This window comes from Apis florea, unplaced genomic scaffold (genome assembly GCF_048593485.1).
Source record: "Apis florea isolate Af1SG1 unplaced genomic scaffold, ASM4859348v1 contig_3367_pilon, whole genome shotgun sequence".
Lineage (NCBI taxonomy): Eukaryota > Metazoa > Arthropoda > Insecta > Hymenoptera > Apidae > Apis > Apis florea.
This window is the reverse complement of record NW_028256746.1, coordinates 3,911,025-3,929,768: the sequence shown is the minus strand read 5'-3', so window position 1 is coordinate 3,929,768 and position 18,744 is coordinate 3,911,025. Positions and strand designations below refer to the sequence as shown.

The 18,744-nt window shown below is 42.4% G+C and overlaps 2 protein-coding genes across 2 annotated transcripts in view; one reads left to right on the top strand and one right to left on the bottom strand.

Annotated features, from left to right (window-relative positions):
• The window catches only part of KaiR1D (Kainate-type ionotropic glutamate receptor subunit 1D), a 221,236-nt gene extending 210,173 nt beyond the window's left edge, over positions 1 to 11,063 (bottom strand). The window contains exon 1 of the mRNA XM_086911861.1: positions 11,048 to 11,063. The gene's annotated coding sequence lies outside the window, so the exon portion shown is untranslated. The remainder of the gene's footprint in view (positions 1 to 11,047) is intronic.
• A 7,064-nt stretch (positions 11,064 to 18,127) lies between these two features.
• LOC100866227 (glutamate receptor ionotropic, kainate 2) overlaps positions 18,128 to 18,744 on the top strand; it is a 64,236-nt gene continuing 63,619 nt past the window's right edge. The window contains exon 1 of the mRNA XM_086911855.1: positions 18,128 to 18,216. The gene's annotated coding sequence lies outside the window, so the exon portion shown is untranslated. The remainder of the gene's footprint in view (positions 18,217 to 18,744) is intronic.

The following is an 18,744-nucleotide window of genomic DNA, read 5'->3' as shown; positions in this document are numbered from 1 at the left end:
TTAAAATGCAATTTTCTCATCTGACCCCTGTCCCCCTTTCTACGCGGCTGTTTCTACCTTTTATTTCCGCGCTGCTTCTTCATTTTATCGCGGTGCTCTGATTCAGGCGAAAAAAAGAAAGAAGGAGGGGGAGGAGGATTCGAGATAGAAAGGAAGAAAGGGGGGAGGGGGGGAGAAAAAAGGGAACGACGAAAATAGGAAGGAATAAGCAAGGAACTTTCGTCGCGGCCGGTAATCCGTGCCGATGCGACGCTTATTATTCTTTTATTTGACGGAATCAGGGCACGAGGGGACTTCGTGGTTGCAAATAGACGAGGACAATCAGGCCTCGTGGCCGCATCGAATGAAAAAGTTGCGTCAGTGCCGGTGAAAATTGCGCGGTTGGCCATGAATACACAAATTGAATTCTTCCCTCGAATATTCACGTTCACGATTTCTTTAATAAGAACCTGCTCGAAGAATTCCCCCGTGCGTTGTATGCGTCCGCAAGAATCGATCACAATTTCTCACGAGGAATTAAAATAAAGGGACGAATTTATTTCATATATAAATATAATCTTCGATGTCGTAAATCTCTGACTGACGCGTCGCCTAAGTCCCCGGGACGAAATAACGCGATAAACGGTGAACGTAATTCAAAACGGAGAGATAGTATCCGCGAAGTTGGAAAGATGAGATCGTCTCGGAAGGAGGGACACGATGGGGCGAGATGAGGATTTATGAGATAGACATTAATATGGACAACCGGTGTTGTCTCTCGGGCCAAAAATGTAATAGAGGGAGAGAGAGAGAGAGAGAGAGAGAGAGAGAGAGCTCGATGAAAGGAAGAAATGATGGAAACGGGGAAGAATGAACTCTGTACGGCGAGACTTTTTCTTTTTCACTTGACGCGGTCGCGTGAAATAAAATAATGAGGACGAGACAAAGAGGAGAAGAAGGAAAGGGAGGGAGAAAGAAAGAAAGCTGTTCGGATGAACGATACGATTTCGAGATGCACACCTTGGGAGAGACGCATTATGCTCTTATTACCCGTGGATGGAAGCTCTCTCGGCAGAGAGAGCATTGTTGTTATTTTCCAACCACGTCAATGCCGGGGTCACGGCTAAATACCTGCTAAAGAGATTTTCAGATTAACCCCCGGAGGTTAGACGCGGAACGTGCCGAGCCGCCCTCTTCCTCGTATAATTATTTACACTCGTACAACCGTCCCCGTCGTCGCGGAGACAATGAATATTCAACGTGGCGCGGCCGAATTAGCGAAGCTTTCGATACGTAAACGTTAATGAGAGCGCGTAGACACACGGGGCGGTGACAATGCCGCCGCGAGACGGAATTCGAATTCGAGCAACGATGGATGGAGTGGAGACGCGAAATCCTGGTTTCGGAAAACGAGGAATTCGAAAACAAAATTCGTAACAGCCGAGATAACCATTCTCGTTACAATGATTTATCCTTTATCTTCTCTTCCTCCGTTGAAAAAAGAAAAAAGAATTGAAATTACGAGGATATTTATACGAGAGACGTTTAATTTTCGAATTTGATCTCGTCAAAATATATTATTCCGTATGTTTCGATCGCTCTCCGCAACTAATTCGACGTAATTCGACAGGTTCTCGTTTCAGACTAAATACATCGCGTGTGTATCCCTTCGCTGGCGGCGCATGCAGAGAGAGAAAGAGACTAATCGACTCCCATGCGTCGTTACAACTCACTGCATCAAAATCGTGAACCAATCATTCCGTTCGACCTGCCGCCGTGCTTATTTAATCGTGAAAATCGTAATATCCTCGCAGATAGAATTACCGCGTCGTTGTTTGTCCATCGTTGCTTCAAACGCAATAACAACCGGGTTGTCGTCGCTTATTAACCACGCTCAACTAACGCTCCATCCAAACTTGCCATTTTTTCCTCTCTCTCTCTCTCTCTCGCTCCTCTCGTTCCCAGCTGATCGTCCGTTGCGTTTCTCTCGTATCGAAAGAGACCGAGCACGGTGGTCGTGGCCCAAGTGGAAATTCAATATAATCGAGTACCTCGCTCTTTCTCTCCAATCCCTGTACACACCTTTTCACTCTCCACTCCCACCCTCGTCTATCCGAGCGAGTGGCCGTGCCACGTTGTGTACAGTATCCACGCATTGTGCACGGCCCCCTTTATTGAAAAACCGCTTTCTCTATCGCGAATGGGCCGTGCCGCAACGGAAATTGCAGGTGAATTCTTTGTGAACGGGTGTTCACAGGCGAGAATCTTTTTTTTCCAAGGGTGTGGGGATAAATGAATGGGACTTGGGAGGCGTGCACATGCAGGGTTGATCGAAACGGAGGGTGCGGGTCGAAATGGGGGGAGATTCGGTCGATGATGGGGGAGGAAAATGCAGCGAAATTGGGATTGGATCGAATGTTTAAAAAAGCAGGAGAAGTATCTTCTTTTATGTGTGTTTTTTTGAATTCGGGGGAAAATGTATGGGTTGTATTTTCGCGTAGGAAAGAACGGTGATATTTAATAATGAGGTAAGTGTGAATAGAAGAAGGGAGAAATTGGATGAAAGAAGGAAATGATAATGAGAAGAAAAAAATGGGGTGGATTGAATAAAAAAGTTCGTGTTTCTTTTAAAACACGGTTGCCATTGTTTAGGTATCCGGGCAAAAAATACAATGTAGCTAGTTGAATTCAGTTGATTTTATATGCAAAACGTTTTAATTAATCCGTGAAATATGCAGTTCGTAACACGAAAGTCGGATTCGCCCGACTATTTATCGAGAATGCCTAATGAAAATGGAATTCTAATTGTATTTTTTATACGCGACTATAGAAATGAAGTAGGATAGTGTAACCGTTTTCCGCGTATTTTAATTAATTTCTCTTCCTCCAATTTTTTTTTTCTTTTTATTAACCCTTTCGGTTATTTATCAGTTACTTGTACATATATGTATAATGAAAATTAAATTATACCCTCGAAGGAAATAGGCCGTGTTTATTTTCAATTTTCAAATTGAATAATTCGATTAAAATTAAAATTAAATCCCAGCGAATATCGGAATAAATTTTTATTCGGATTTTCTTTTTTTTTTTTTTTTTTTTAAATCCCATGAGATAGGAACAGAAAAAATGCGGAATGTGATTAATGAGTAGAAGCGTGCCATGTTTTTCTGAATTTTTGAAAAAAATATACCACGTTGTTTTCGTTTGAACTTTGGTGGCCAAAAAATATGAAAACACGTATTAAATTTTATAATAATGTCGGTAATGATTTGTGTACGAAGAAACGAGTTGTCGGCTCGTCGATGTTTAATAAACGATCCCTGGTTAAAAAAAAAAAAAAAAAGGAAAGATCCATCTTTTGTAAATATGACAATTAATAAAATAGAATTTTCGAAGTTCGAACGATATTTATTATCGCATATAATTAATACGAATATAATAAATAGGATTTTGCATTTTCAAATTCCTCTTGAAAATTGAAATTGTAATATTATTGTACAACTGGTATACAATATTATTTCATTCACTCGTGTACGCTTTGTGCTTTGAATCTGTATACGTACGTACATAGATTTGCGCATAAAGCTGCATCGATATCGAGATATAAGTTTACTCCGATATTGCAAACGATTTTTCCGTTAAATACACACACAGCAAATATTCTCTCGTGCTTTCTGTTATTCGTATTCGTAACCACTAACGTGTATTCAACAAACTCAAAATCCTAAAAATCCTTGCTCGATAAATATTCAAAACGTTAAATGAAAAAAAGAAAAAAAGAAAGAAAAAAAAATTTTAGATATTTTAAATAAACTTGTGGCTTTCCATATTTCTAGAACGAAATATGGATGGTTGGTTGAGTAATAGAAGAAAAAAGAAAAAAAAATGATCTTCCTTCGAAATGATATTCGGAATTTTAAACGAGCCAGAATTTTCACTTTTCTTATTGACAAAAATGGACAGACATACATATTCATTAGCCAATATGATGTGAAATTCATACGCAACGTGTGAAAATCAATAAAACCTACTCCAAATGGATTCATTAAAGTCAACGCGCTCAGATTATTATTTCAACAATATCGATCGGGATAATGGTACATTTAGCAGCGGTAATCTTTGTTTTTCTTCCCGATGGAAACGCAAATACACGTGCCATGATATATCCACGATAACTGCACGATCGACAATAACAATCGAAGATTCGTAAAATTCGTAAATATTTAGTCGCGGGGAATCCAAACGCGATGCATGATCGTTACATGAACGAGAAAAACGAGACGAAAAATTAACGTCAAATTTCAATAATCGACGGATATAATTCGTCTCTAATATACACCTACTTTATCAATTATCAACGAATGATAATCAACGAATTATATTCGTCGTACGCGCGCCTTTCGTGGTATTATATTTAAAATTACAACAAGGATATCGAATATTTTTGTATCCCGCATTAATTAAAAGCGGGAAAGGAGGAAAGGAGAATTTGTTTAATTAAAAATCAACACGTATTTGATTAAATGTAAACGAAAAGGTATGTTTGTGTACCGTTATACTAAAGGTTCCTACATATCTATTTTCATGTTTGGAAAAGAGTTTTTTTTTTTTTTTTTTTCCGTTCCGTTTTCTGCAAACACGCGTTGCACAATTTTTTTATGTATACATACTGTAAGAGTGGAGGAGGAGGAGGAGGAGGAACGATTTTCGCGTTCATCTCAAAAGTCGTTGATGGATGGATTGCATTGATAAATATTTAGCGAGGGGAACGTGGTGTCGTCGTGTCGGGCACAATTATGGCAACGAGCGGCAACGTCGTGCATTCGATGGATTAGTTTATGAAAAATTCGGTCGTCAAGACATCGATGACAGCGAGTGACAAATTGAAATTGCAATCTGAAAGAGAAGCATTTTCGTGATATCGGACGTTTATCCTCTGGGGCAGAATTACTTACGTATTCCATATTCACCCACCCGCTATCGCCCGTATATGCTTTTTAATAGCATTTCTCCTCCGCGCATCCAGTGGAAAATATTTTTTTTTTTTTTTTTTTTTCGTATTAAACGCGGCGGGGTATTTTTCAACGAAAATATTAAAAGCGTCACAATGCAATACGCGTAAATTACGAAAATGTACAGACTCATTTGTACGTATATGTCCAATTATTTCGAAACAAGTAGCTTGATGAATGCTGATCGCGACGCAAGTTTTCTACGTGTCGCGTAAAAATATCAGGAAATATCGGACGGTTTGTCGCGTAGAAAAATCACGTTTCACCGTGTTATTTTACAGTGAAGTAACAGGAGCGACTATTTGGTACTCTGCCTTTCTCTACAATCACGCGGATGTTTCACAGAGAGGGGAAAAAAGAACAAAAAAAAAAAAAAAGAAAAAAAAAAGAAAGGAGAAATAAAGCCCGTTGGAACATTTGAAACGAACAATCAAAATAAATCTAGGCAAAAAAAAAAAAAAAGAAGAAAAAACGATAGACCCGATGAGAATGCAACTAATCGTTTGACAGTTTCGCCTGCGCTCAATTAAAACGATTGCCTGATTTATTTGACGCGCCTGGCACTTTGGCCTCGCCGAATACAAAAAAAAAAAAAAAAAAAAAGGAATAAAAAACGGACCAAATTGGCAACGAAGGGGTCGAGACTCGATGCCTTCGTTCTTAATTAGCAGACGTGCACTCGGTCGTTCACACAAAAGAGTTTACGAGTCCCACGTTCAGACGATCAAACGGCGGATCCGTTTGTTTTCCACTGATTATTTTCGAGGCGATATACCGCTCTCTTAACAACCCTTTTTACGATCCACGAACGCGTTGATTGCCCACCCACCCCCTCCGTTTATATCACTGTCGCTCACACTTGCTTCTAACGCGCTCCACACGCGTCCCACCCTCTTTCCACCCTCCCTTCATCCCGATATCGGCTACCAGCGCCAATTTTACCATCCAACGACATCAATTCGAAGAGAAGTGTAACCGAGTTTCGCGTAATTATAAATCGAGCAATAAAAGTGGTACGTTGTAATTATTCGAGGGGGCACTTGGAAAATCGGTCGCGGCTCGTTTCAACGGTAATTTCGGTCCGTCGACAGGCTTCATTGAACAGGCAAATGAAAAGAGGGGGGTACGATTTCTCTCTCTCGGTTTTTCCGGTCGAAATCGATTAACTCGCGTTATCTATGAGCACGAATTCTTCCGGAGAGTGTATCGCGCGCGCGCGAACAATGTCCTTCGATTATTCACCGCGGAGGAGCTAAACGATTTTGTTCTTTGATTATGCGAAAGTGAAAGATTCGCGTTAAGTTTCACCGATCGTGGCGGTTTCTTCGACGTGATGCGAAACACGTGTTTTTCTTTTTCTGAAAAAAATATTAAAAACGCACGACGACGACCTCGTTTACCCTGTCACCGTAACTGGTTACGCAATGCAACCTTCCTCGAGACTTGAAAGCGGCATTTAGCGGGCAGCAGTCGGGGAGTGGCGCATGCAACCATTCTGTCAGAGTTTCTAGAAATAGGCAAAGCCAGCGAGGAGCGGGAATAGTTTCGCATTTTTTCGTTCCAGTTACGTGCCACACAATTCCTGCGGTCCCATAAATCTCTCTCGTTTCATGTCGACTGTGTACGCCACTCGGTGTAATCGTCCATTTCGTGCTAGACTCTCTTTCTCTCTGTCTCGTCCAACGACGATAGTTCCTCCACCATTCGCCATTCCTCCCCATTCTCGTGAAAGTGTATATATATATATATATACACGTATATCGAGTAGTATACGTTTAGCTTTACGTTCCTTCATTCTTCGAGTTTTCATTCCGTTCCATTCCCGCAAAAATATACGATCCAAGTTTTTTTTCTTGGCGCCGGTGAACGAGCGCACACTCTGGCCACACAACGAATGATAAAGTTGTTTACACGTCCTACTGTATTTCATTATTCGCGCCCTATTTATTCAACCACCAGATTCCAATACGTATATCGTTGTCGAAACTTGGTAAAAGGAGCAACTCTTTTCTCGTCGAGATTTCTTTAAAAAACCGGATGCATAATTTGATGTCCCCGCAACAGCGATTAAAGAATCTTGGGATAAACTCGCAGGGACAATTGTTCCAGGCCATTTCGTCAAAAATTTAATCTGGTCGCGGGGCGGGCACGGGGGCTGGAGCACGAGGACTGCATTAATTAGACCCACAATTACGGTAATGGGGGAGTTCGTGCATCGCAATTATCGTAGCGCCGCGAAGCCAGTTAATTAAGAGAAATTCAATTAAGCTCTTTCGGCGTGCGCTCCACGGTCCGCGACGATAAAGGGCCAGGCCAGGCCAGGCCAGACTTTCACGCATCCGAAGACCGATTCTCGGTAATCGGTGAAAACTTCTTTTCTCTCGCGCTGACTTTTTCTTTTCTTCGAACGATCGAAACGAAACGAAGAAAATGAGAACGATCTTCCTTATCTTCTACGAGAATACGTTACGTCGCGGCGTAGAGCATCACGACTGTTAACCGTTCTCGAATAATCCTGGCTATACTCCTAAGCTTAACGTAATTGAAACTGTCTAGCTGCGGGCCAACGCATCGCGGGATAATTTCGAGAAATGAGGAGGAGGATCGTGCGCAACGCGGACGGAAAATCGATACGCGTAGAATTATAGGGATCGACCTCGGGATTAGCCACTCGTTTCTCCAACGAACATTATCGCCAACGATTCACCCGTCTATGCAAGTTTCGATCCCGAAACTCTAATATCTATGCTTCGTCCAATATTTATTCGTTAAATAAAATGCTCGTGTCTTCGAGATTACGACAAAAAAAAAAGAAAACACCTGACTGTTCATTGAAATCGGTCATCCACGAGATCCCCTGTATCCATCACCAACGATAGCGATCGGTATGACGTCCAGGAGAGGAAAAACAAGTTCCAAATGACAACCGAGATCGGTTGCAAAAACAATTTGCATCGTGGCGGCTATCGAAAACGTCAGCACGGGCGAGGAAAGGGCGTGGAAATCGGGCGGGAAAGCCCGCAAATAGCTCGTTAATATCGTGACGCGTGGGTAAAGGAATGGATGAAGCAGACGTCTCGTGATCACGCCATTACAAGGTGTGGTTTTATATCTCTCTCGATATTATAAAATGGATATTATTCGATTAAACATATTAATCTGGCGCGTTGGTAAAAAATTTTCCAAGTTGAAAGAAGATGTTTGCCGCACGCTTTGATCTGCCCAGTTTCTCGGGAGGGAAACTCTGCGGGGAAACGCAACAATTTCCGATCCGGGTGCGAAATTAGCTCGATGATCGGGGCGGATAGGCATGAGCTCTTGCCTCGGCGAAACTGTACGGGCACAATAGCGCGTGAAATTCATTAAAGCTCGGCGAGGACCGCGTTTCATTCCCCTCTGTCATCGAATTGTTGCGGTTCCCTTCGCGTGGACCGGATCGCTTTTCACTCGCGATCTCCTCTCGCTCGAAACGACGAGAAAGAGGAGGAGAGGTGTAAAGACGTTTCTTTTTTTTTTTTTTTTTTCCTTTCGACGTTCCATCTTGGAACGTTCGTTTTTGCATTCTTTTCCGTGGAATTTTTGTGGAAATTTGGTATATAACTTTTGTACGTACGAGCGAGAGACGAATATTGTTGAGAGGGGAAATTCGTTTTCGCATCTGACGGGAAGCATCAGGAGAAAATAAAAAAATGTTCGAATCGTACATTTTTGTTTTTTTTTTCCACGACAGGTGGATCTACAGTTGGTAAAAATGTCGAGTGCTCCGTCCAATGATACGGTGCAACGATTTATATAATTTTATCGCGTGTTTGTCGATTATTAATGGTCTCTCTCTAATTTTCCAAAAAAAAATGAAAGAAAGAAAAAAAGAAACGCAATTTATTTATTTGTAATCGACTAGGCATTTTTACGCACAGAAGCATAGGCAGAAGAGTGTTTTCCGCTTTTTTAATATCACGTGGACGTACATGCTGCGTCTGCTTCACGCGGCGATTCGGCATACAATCGATACGTGACGTTTCGTTGACTTTTATACGAATTTGACCTGCGCGCCCGTAATTGAACAGTATCAACCATGATACGATAGATAATCGTTTATCCGTGATATCGACTGATTAATCTGATCGAACGGTTAATGCACCAGCTGCGATGATAAGCCCATTGAAATCCACGTAAATTATGTATTGAAATTGCGAGACGGTGGGTTTAAAATGTCGGCCAGATAGGAGCCGACAGGTGCGCGTAATCGACCGATATTCTTCGAGCATTAAAGAAAAGTTGAGAGTGGAAACTGATGTTCGATAAATGGAAAATAGATACCTTCCCCTAATTTCTTATAGCTCGTATTATCGACAAACGCGTCGCAGATAATTGTAGCGGTATCGATGAAACGTTCGTGATAAATATTTTTTTTTTGCGTCAACTTCGTTCTCGGCTCATAATTTTTTCGGCAAAAGTTCAACTTCTTCACTTTCATAGATCCACGATTGTCGAAAAAGAGAATCGTGACACGGTTGAATCCGATAAAATATTCGACAAAAGAATATTACGCTTGAAAATACCGACTCTGGTTATTTTTATAGTAAATACAATTTACTTACTTATTAATAGTAATAAAAGTAATTATTAGATTCTCAATCCACTTGTGAAAAATAGTTTCGAGCGTAGCGACTCGAAATTTACTCTCGAATTTTCATCAATTTGATACTTAAAGAAAAAAAAAAAAAAAAAAAAAGAGTAGACAATCGAGAAAATGGCAAGAATAAAGACTCGGTAAATTTTCATTCGAGACACGTAGACTGTAGAAGAAAGTTCAGCTGTAGAGAATGGAAGGTGTATTCCCAGGTTGATCTCCGATCCAGAAAATCCCGATGAGACTTGCGAAGTATCCAAACTACTAAAAACTATTTGGCAGTCGCAACTACATCGTGGACTTACAAATCGTGTGTGTATGCGTGTATATGTAAATGAATGTACATTAACGAGGATTGGCCTCTGAAAATTTCTCCAAATTTCTACGAACTACAGTCGAACTTTTCGCGCCGTTGAAACAGTTCCAATTTACGTTTAATAATTAACCGACCGATTAATATTCATCGAAATGGAAAACGGGACTGTAAAACGATAAATCGGCGAGCTAGATGCGTGTACGCGCTTTAAAAAATAACTATATATTTCCCGCACCTGGGACCACACTTTTAATCGTTCATTCTGTTGTATCCCGATTCGTTCCCGACTTTCGTTTATTTATTTTTTTTATACACCGAGATAGATTTATACACAACTAAGGGGTTGATTGAATCAATATATTCGAGAGAAATAGAAATGGAAAGATTGGAGGATGGGTAACCGAATGTCTTCGTTCGGAGGCAATCAGGATTGGTTAAATATAACTCGTTTCGCATGGACGGCTAGGACTGTCGGATGATGTCACGGTGTACCTACGGTGCGATTAATAGGGCAGTTTCACTCGATCGCTCGTCGTCGTTGGATCTATTCGATGGGATATCGAATGTTTGACAACTTTCCTCGGTGCACGAAGAGCGGGGGGAAAGCTGATCGAAATAAAGCACGTCGTCGGGAAATTGTGTCAACGTTCGAACAAGAACGCGACAAAGAAATTGATCGACCCGTATATATATTTCAAATTCCGCTTTTATTTTGCGTCGCATTTCATTCAAATCACTCTGATTTCTAAGGATTTCTAAGGGAAGGATGGGGGGAGAAGGGTCGGTGGCAGAGTGAAACGTTCGAAAGCAGAAAGCGTGACGGTATTCGGAAACTCGGAGCATAAACTTCCGGCAGTTTTTCGCGAGGAAACTAAAGCGCGATCGACAGCTGCGGGACAGAGAACAATCGTGAAACGATGAATCATCCTACCAATTCCACGAACTCTCGTCCGCCAATACGAACGATTGTTGTTCTCCTCGGTGTTATTTTACTTTACGCAACGTCGCAATACAAACGAAACACCTCGTTTCTTCTCGCGTATGAAAACAAAACGCACAAATATACGTTCGAATCGCCGATACTCTTAAATATATTACATCCCGTACCTTTACGAGATCACGTTGAACCAGGAACCACTGACGACGTACGTACGAATCTCACTCAGCTCTCTCCCTCCACGGACACCACGGACCACACTTGCTCAACAATGCGCGGAAGAAACAATTGCGGGAGCAGGAGGAGGAGGAAAAGAAAGAGAGAGAGAGAGAGAGAGAGATAGAGAAAAAAAAAGAAAAAAAAGAAAGGAAAAGAAAAGAAAAGAAAAAGCGGTCGAAGGAGAATCACCCCGTGTCACCCTTTCTCTGTCACACCGCGATTATCCACCACCGCGAGACCGTCTTCGTTGTATCGGTCCCACGCGAGTTATCCATCCGGCCTCGAATCGTTCGAGGTGAAAGGCAGCACGATGATTTCTCGATGATAAACGGCACAAGGCGGCGTCGATCTACGGTGTCGATGTCGCGTTGTTCACGGGCGGCATGGGTCGCGCGAGACGTGGCCTCGTCGCGAGACGTACACTACTACGCCAAACGAGAGCGGAAGGCAAACTGGACCGAGGCGGCGGAGTCTGGCTGTGGGTGTTGCGTGTACGCTGGTCTGCCGCTGGTGCCGGCAACGAGGACGGCCACGACGACGACGCCGACGCCGACGCCGACGCCGCTCGTAGCAACGATGGCGCGAGGAACCGCCGAAGCGCCCTCATCTCGCTCCGTTCCGCACCGATATTCCCTCTCCTTTCCACTCCTCCTCGTCCTTCCTTCAGCCCTCTTCCAGCATCCCTCTCTCTCTCTCTCTCTCCCCCCTCTCTCTCTTCCTCCTCCCTCTCTCTCCATCCCAACTCGGCCATCTCGTCCCACTCTATGGCCGCATCTCCCCACTACCGTATCGATCCTACAGGAAAGGCCCTGTGTGTGCCGCGTTCCATTTGTGCTTCTGCCGAGCGGAGGCTGCGAATCGCTCTCCCGTGTGCCGCTTCGCTATTTTCCCGGTGAAAAGATTCATCGAGACGTCCGATGCCTCCTCGTCTCGATGCCTCCTCCTTCGACCAGACGTCCCTTCGTTCGGGATGGATGAATTTTAATCGTTGCCTTCCTTCCTTCGTCGAACGTTTTTCTCTCGTGAGTCACGATAAAAAAAAGAGAAAGAAAAGAGGGGGAGAAAGAGAGAGAAGTGTGTGTTTTGTAAGTAGATTTTGCAAAGAGATAAAGGATAAAGTTGGATGCTTGGACGGATGCTGGTCTCGAGAAGTATCTTTGGTGAACGACGATTTTATCCATCGGAGGAGGAGAAGGATTTCTTTAGGGTTGGTTATTGTTGTTTAGGGAGATGTTGAATCACGGGAAACGAGAGGACGCGCAAAGGTATCCCCGAGGTTGGCAAAGAAAACATGGGATTATGTTAATTCCAGGGATCCAGTTTCGATTCAGCTCTCATCGACATTTGAATCTTCGAATCGTAATCGACCTGTGATAACTCGCGGTTCCGTTTCAAGGATATCGTCTTCTCTGGGAATAGGGAAAGTGTCCGAAAACAGTTATCTGGTTCTGAGAAGTGGTGGAAACGACTCGAAGAGTCCGGAAATAAACTTTCGTATTTGCTAGTTTACGTACCCACGTTACATATTTATACGATTATCATTTGAAATGTGCACGAAAATGGATAGAGAGAGCAGGGCTCGAGAGCATTTTCCACGAGAGTATTCTACCGTTGCTATAGGAATTAGAGCGAGGGATTAGACGGAAAGTTATCTTTAATAGATCGCGAGCTCGTTCTACGAGCCCTGATAATGCTATTATCGTGGATTCCACGGGTTACACGGGCGAAGATTACACTCTGCGCCCGTAAACGTAATTAGGGGATGATATTTTTTTTCCCCTCTCTATCTCGATCCGAATGAAACACCCCCGATCCTCCACGGATGAATGAGAAAGAGTTTCGAGGGGGAGATTCGAGTGTACCGAATGAATCTGTTCTTTGGAGTGGCGCCGCTTCGTCAGCGGGGGAAAATAGACGAAAGATTTGAAGCATTCCACTTCCTGGCACGGAAATGAGAAAAATAATCCGCGCGGATGAACAGAGGCTACGAATTGCTCTGGCGCCGCTGCACAAAGCCGAAAAGGAATAGTCGAGGCCGAAACGCAATGCACTTTGCTCTTTCTCTCTCTCTCTCTCTCTCTCTCTCTCCCTTATTCTCTTGAGTACTACGCATCATTACGCGAATGGGAAGCTTTATTTTTCCTCTTCTTTTCCCTCTCCTTGTCGAAGAAGAAATTTAATCGATCGAAAGGTCGAAAACTATTTGATCGTTGTATTCGATTGCGATTATGACTTTTGTTTGTTCGAGCAAATTTTTCTCAAAAACGAACGAGCTTTCAAACGAACGACAAACTTGATTGTTTTTTTTTTTTTTTATTTTTATTTTTATGTATTTTTTGTAATATCATCGGGAAAATGGAGGCTGAAAAGAGTGGTCATCCACAGGTAATTATTGCAGCCTCTCTGTATAAATTTAATAAAGCGCGTCGTTCGCAGGAAAAAATTGAAATTTTTTTTTTAGATACACGCGGATTTATAAATGACCAAGCGATACGGTGAATTGGCAAAACGAGAAAAGCTCTCGAGGGGATAAAATTGTCGTGAGCTTTCGAAACGAGCACCTGCCTTAAAATAAATCTTGGCAAAAATCGCGACGAAGTCGGTATAGGATTGTTCAAAGGTTCCGGAGATCGCGCATCGTAAAGTAAAAAAAAGAGAGAGAGAGAGAGAGAGAGAGAAGGGGAAAAGATCGTCGAGGAAAAGAAAATCGTGGATCTGTTTCCTCTGTGAAAAAGAATCGGATGCTTCGGTAAGCAACGACCAATGAAATTCAGCTGTTTCGTGGAATTTCGGGGAAAAGAACGTTCTCAAAAATTCTCGCGCGGCGAAAATCACGAGAATTTAGCTGCGTTGCCGACGACCTTAAAAATCTATCTTTACTCTTATTTTAAAATATATTTCATGCATATACATATGCATCGTTAATTGAAAGAAACGTCTAAAAATATTCTTTTAATCGAGCTAAAATATATCTTCCACTTGTTCTATATACGCGTACAGAAACATTCAATCTTTCTTACGTCACGTTCGGTCCATTAATCATCGCGAATACACGCTCTAATTATTGCCCTTATTTATTAATCGGTTCGTTCTATCAATTTTTTCAAAGCCCGATGAACGCGTCAGGGGAAAAAGCTCGAGAAGCTCGGAGAGCAACAGAAAATGAATAATTGTTGCGAAAAAAAGGAAAAAAGATTTGACATTGAGACCGTTTCCTCGAAGATGACAATCGACGTCTGCCATGTCTGAGAAACGTCCCGTTTTACATAAATCTACGTATTAAATTGGAATATCGGAATAAATAACGGAATAAGACGTATTTAGATATTATATCACATCATCGTCGTTCGGAAAAATAACATTTTCATAATACGGATAGGATATCGTAATTCGATATTTGGTCAAAAATTCATAGAATACAGGCGCGATGACTTCGGATCTTGTTTATTTCGAGGCCAACGATACCAAGCGTCCAAAATCCTGATCCCGTCGCACCACCCACCATCCCGAAAGACGTTCTCTCGATGGATGAACGAAAAGCTGTGGGGGGAAGGGAAACAGATCTCGAAATTTCCGATGTTTCGCCCGCAATTTTCCCTGGCTGGAAACCGATTCGGTGACGATTCAATTCTGCGGAAAGAAAGTTGGAACGGCGGTGACGGCTGAGAGAGCGTCCTCATCGCGTCGTTGGTTGGTTGGATGATCGTCTAGATATATATATATATAGGAATCGAGCGAAGAGGGGGATGGGAAGGGGTTGACGAAAGGAGGACTCGTGGAAGGGTCGAAGTTTCGCGAGAGTGGAAAGTTCGATGATGATCGTGGCTCGAGAACTCGTGGCGTAAGATCGTCAAGAGGTTCGGGCCTATTCTCGACAATTTGATTCCGGAAGAGACACTTCTCTCTCTCTCTCTCTCTCTCTCTCTCTCTCTCTCTTCTCCGCAGAGTACTCGAGTGTCGAGGTGATTGCACCGCTCGCGACGCTCTGGAAATCCGACGTCGATGCCTGGCGACTATTTAACGTCGAAAATTGATCGGATATGCCAGAAGCGGAGCAGAGAGAGCTCCGCAAGATCCTTTCCCCCGTCCTGCCTTCCAGTCCGATAATATTCCATCTCTATCGCGATATCGCGTGAAAAATCTAATAGTAATTCGATTTCGTATCCAGCTAACCCATTGTACCGTTTAATTAAATTCTCTCTCTAACTCTAATTCGACCTTGCACCCTTGATGGATCGTTGCTAACGATCACTCGATCTTAATTAGAATCTTAGGGAACCGCGTTACGCTCCTCGTCTTTGCCATATTTCTCTATTATATCGTGTCAATTTTCACCAGGTATCGTTCGTTCTCGAGCGATATCTACGTTTTACAATTACGTTTCATAATTAATCGAGTACTCGGAACGAAATGGAGAAAATTTCATCGTGATGCGTTCGAAAGATGGAAAAAAAAAAAGGGAAAGAAAGAATTTTCACGGAGAGGACCGGATAAATATCGTTATCGTTTATTATACAAACACGCGTGGAAAATTGCACACGGGAAAATGGTGTCGCGTCAAAGAGGCGGGTAACAGGCTGACCCCGGAGGACACTCGAATAACTCCTATGTACGCGTGGAGTTTCGAGGGAGGGGAGGGGATCGAAGAAGTTTGGAGGTTCTCTCTTCGAAAGTTGCCTCCAAACCAACCCTGAGAATACGACCACTTGCTGCTCCACTCTCTGGCTTCTCCCGGCTCAAAGAACTTTTGCTTTTCTGCCAACGGCATTACCTTATCTTCTCCATCCACTGTCCCCTCATTTATCTCCCTTTCTTTGTTGCCCTCCCCCTTCCGCTAACTCGATGGAACCCGATCTTAATTAGGCAATTAACACGCCAGAAATAACACAGCTTGCGTTCGAAAAAAATTGTACGGAAGAAACAAACCGGGGAATCGTGGCGAGAATTAATTTAAACTTTCGGCTTAAAGGAAATTTAAAAGTTGCCGCCGTTCCTTTCCTTCCTTCCTTCCTTCCTTCCTTCCTTTCTTTTTTCTTTTCTTTTCTTTTTCTTTCTTTCACCTCGTCCATGATCGAGATAGAAAATAAGAAAGAAAACGCGGACGGACGAGATCGTGTCGGGATCGGTGTTTGGTTACGTTAACGGCCAATTTCCTCCTTCCTTGTCCACGGTGTTGTGTTTGATTAGAAAATTCCCGCAGTCGATTAACTGGCTCGTCTGTTCCAGCCTCATTAATAGTTAAAGCGAGGCGATTCGACCTCAGGCGCAGACATCAAACGGAGTTTGAATTCTGCTTCCTTCCCTTGTAACAGATTCGTCGAACGGTTCGCGTACACTTGTCGACCAACTTCATCCTTGATTTTGAAGTACATGTATATATATATATATGTTAAGCCGACTAGACTCGGGTTAACTGTCTGCCGCAGTAGTACTCTTTGATCTCTCGAAGACGCGAGCGCAAGATTCGGTGAGTGAATCGTTCGAAATCGGAGAGGAAAATCCTCATCTATCACCGTGTTTTTTTTTTTTTTTTTTTTTCTTTTTTTTGAGAGACTAAAGTTTCGGATCGCAATAATATTCCCGGCCTCGGTCTCAAGCTGCTCCTCGAGTTTCCTCTAAATCGTTCGCATCGATCTTTCTTTCGTTATTTTTCGGAAAAGTGATACGTGTTTAACGAGCTCGATGAAACGCGATATCGCGAAAGGTTATGATCGAAATATTTATATACGCGAGCTCGTGTGATATATTTCATAAAATTCTAGAAAAATATTCATCGATATTGGATTCGGGATATTACAACACGATATTATCGTTACATACAAAAGAGGTACAATATTATTTAACTTCGCGTGAAATATATATCGAATTTCGCGCCTCATCTTCTCGCTTCTGATTATCTTCGCGGGGGATGCATAACTTTTGTTTATTTTATATTATCGTTGATAAAATTACCTTATCTCTCTCTCTCTCTCTCTCTCTCTCTCTCTCTCTCTCTCTCTCTCTCTCTCTCTCTCTCTCTTCTCCGTTCGAAATTATATTTATAAATAGAGATGGCGCGCTTATGTACGAATCTTTTCTCGATACTTTCAAACGAATCAGTCTCGTGAAATATTTCTGTATCCACGGGACAATAAGAGGAGAGAACAGAACAGTGAGAAAAGAAAGGAAGAATCGTGGAAGAATGGTCGAACTCTCGTCGAGAACTCTTCGCGAAATATCGTACGATAATACTTGTAGAATGTATCGTTAGAAACGTCTGAGACAGGAATCCTCGTCCATCATCGAGAGATCGATCGTGGGATTCATTATCGTCTGGGGGAACGGCATCTTCGCCGACTCTTACAGGGGATGAAAACTTTTCAACCCTGTCCGCGTTAAATATATATACCTCGACAAGGTTTCAATCGCGCTAATTGAAAAGGACTTCTTCATCTCCCTCTCCTCTTGAATATCCTGCGAAATTGCGAGCGTCAACCAACCTTTCCAACCTTGTTGTTGCCGGACGTCAAATTGTTAGCGTTGATTGGCGACGACCGGACGCGAGCAGCGAAAATTAAAACTTAGTTGAGAGAGTGCCGATTAAGGGGAGGATAGACGGCAGAGAATCTGGCATTACGAAACAGATCGGAACACCTTTACATTTAACGAGGGGGATAATTAAAACTGCGAAGCGAATAGACCGGCAAGATTAATTGCTTCGAGACGATGATAAATCGATCGTGACGAGGCTCTTTTTCTCTTTTTTCCGCTCTTTTCTTTTCCTTTTCGTTTACGATTATCGATAAAAACGTTTATAATGACGATTCAGTCGATAATCGAATAGAAGAAAAACTTCCTTTTTTTTTTTTTTGGAAAATTTACACTCATCTTTTTCCAAACTTCCTTCGAGATAATTGTATTATCGTTATCGCACCTTTGATTTTTCTTATCTCTTCTTATCCTAATATTCATATTCATTTCCCACAGCGTGCCATTTCGTCCACCGTAGGAATCTCGACTTATCTCTACCATTCTTACAGGTTTGGAAAGTTGAAGAAGTTTCGGGATCATCGAAAGTTCCGGAAAAACTCGCAGAGTTTCAAGGTTCTGAAACGGCTCATCTGAAATTTCTCCCTCTCCGGTAAGTGCAATATACGTATGACGTCGTGAAAAAAATGTTTAATATCTTTTTTAAAACCGGGATCCCCAGAAAATCCCCGACTTTTTAATCTCCAGGAATATTTAATCGAATATTCGTTCGGAATAGAATCCGAATCCACCGACCGCACGAACGATTTCCTTTATTTCTCGACTCGCTTCATCCCTTGAAGAATGCTCGCGAATAAAAATAAATAATCGACTTATCGATTTCGATGGAAAAAAGGGGAGGGGGGGGAATCTATTCCACTTAAGATTTCGCGTTCCGACGCATTCCCCCCCGACTTGACTTTTCTTTTTCCTCGTGGTACGAGATTTAAGAGGGGAAAAAGGAAATCGTTGTCCAACAGCCCTTAAATCTACCCCACTGATTTCTCCGAACTGAAACAAACGATCCCGTAATTACGTTTCTTGTTCAACCTCTCGAACGTGATATAGGAAACGGCTTCTTTTAACCACTGACAAGCCATTTCACCACCATCCCTTACGAAACCCACACACACACACACAC